The 1,710-nt window shown below is 42.1% G+C and overlaps 1 pseudogene; it reads left to right on the forward strand.

Moving 5' to 3' along the window:
- The first annotated feature begins 1,322 nt into the window (after positions 1–1,322).
- On the forward strand, positions 1,323–1,440 carry LOC126097866 (5S ribosomal RNA; annotated as a pseudogene).
- Positions 1,441–1,710: the final 270 nt, after the last annotated feature.

Below are 1,710 nucleotides of genomic sequence, written 5' to 3' on the forward strand. Positions count from 1 at the left end.
AGACGTTGTTATTTAGTAATTATTTAGCTTCACATGGTGGAAAATTCATTAAGTCTGACTGTAACATCATGCTTTACGGTTATGTAAAGACAAGTCGTTGCTTAACGTTGTTCCCATGAATCTGGAAATGTCTTGACCTATTTACTTCAAACTATTACACGATATTCTATTGACCATTTGGACGGATATAAACTATACGTTTCTAATGTATATAGTGAGACGTGGTATTTACTGGTATTAAGAGAAACGTGGAAGGGAGGACCAACAATTGTAATTTTCTTTTCACACAACCTGTGTATTTAAAATATATCATCGTAAGTTGGTTTTCTTTACAAATTAACAAATTCGGGAAATGAATAAGCTTCTACAAGGGAAATTAAAACAAGAACAACATGACAATAATTACAGGGGACCGGACCTGCAGCCCGCCCGTTGTCGGATGAAACAGCGGTGTTTACTACCGCGCTGGACACAGTCTGTCTTATCAAACGCCCTCCTGCAACACATGAAAACAGAAGTAATATTGATGACAAGAGTGTTTCAATCATGCAAACAGATGACTGTTTTCAAAAAATTTGGAAACTGCATGTCGAAAAGTTCTGTGTTAAGATGCGCACCTATGCTTAAACGTTAAATTAGGAAACAATTATGCCAATGGTAAAGCTTGCTTTTTTTCAATCAGCAACCAAGGTGCGACTGGATCTCGACCCGTCCCTTTTGACAATCTTATTCTGACTAAAACACTGGTCACAGTTGGCTGTTAGTATGTCAAATTGCTTCTCAATTTTGAAGGACGCTCTGAATGAACGTTATAAAGCATTATGTATGAGTACTTAGTACAAGAGAACTCACTTGGTGGAACCACCTGATTCAGTTAATAATATACAAATAATGACCCGCTTTTTCAAATTCAGTAAAGCGCATCTTAGTACAACGGGTAGTTCAGATTTTCTCAAATGCAATTACAATTAAGGAACTGAACTGGTTAACATCTAAATCTAGCCAAAAGAACCCTGTTTGTTTAACGGCAACCTGTGCCTTGGTACAGTTGTTCCGACTGTATTTCCAACAGGAGCTGATTAATTAAAACATTAATGCTCGGGTATAAACTAGAAAGGAAGGGCAACAAATTTTTAAACGACGATTAGTGTCTAGTACAATACTACTGTCTATATTTACCACCAAAGAGCCGACCGAGTAAAACTCTAACGGTCGGGTACAAACCAGAAAATAATTAGGAGCTCCTGTTGACAAAGACACGAGTCAGCACGAGGATTACAGAATGTTACTCCCCTTTATCAGCAAGCAGTTCCATGCATCGAGCCAACGGCCTTGCCACAGTGGTAACACCGGTTCCCGTCAGATAACCGAAGTTAAGTGCTGTCGGGTTGGGCTAGCACTTGGATGGGTGACCATCCGGTCTGCCGAGCGCTGTTGGCAAGTGGGGTGCACTCAGTCCTTGTGAGGCAAACTGAGTACTTGATTGAGGATTAGTGGTCCGGTCTCGGAAACTGACCTATGGCTGGGAGAGCTGTGTGCTGACCACATGCCCCTCCATATCCGCATCCAGTGACGCCAATGGTCTGAGGATGACACGGCGGCCAGGCGGTACCTTTGGGCTTTCATCGCTTGTGCGGGAGCAGTTCAGTTTAGTTTTAGTTCCATGGATCCACGGTGCGTCGCGGCCGTTACTGAGTGGTGCCGATGACA

This window comes from Schistocerca cancellata, chromosome 1, assembly GCF_023864275.1.
Source record: "Schistocerca cancellata isolate TAMUIC-IGC-003103 chromosome 1, iqSchCanc2.1, whole genome shotgun sequence".
NCBI lineage: Eukaryota > Metazoa > Arthropoda > Insecta > Orthoptera > Acrididae > Schistocerca > Schistocerca cancellata.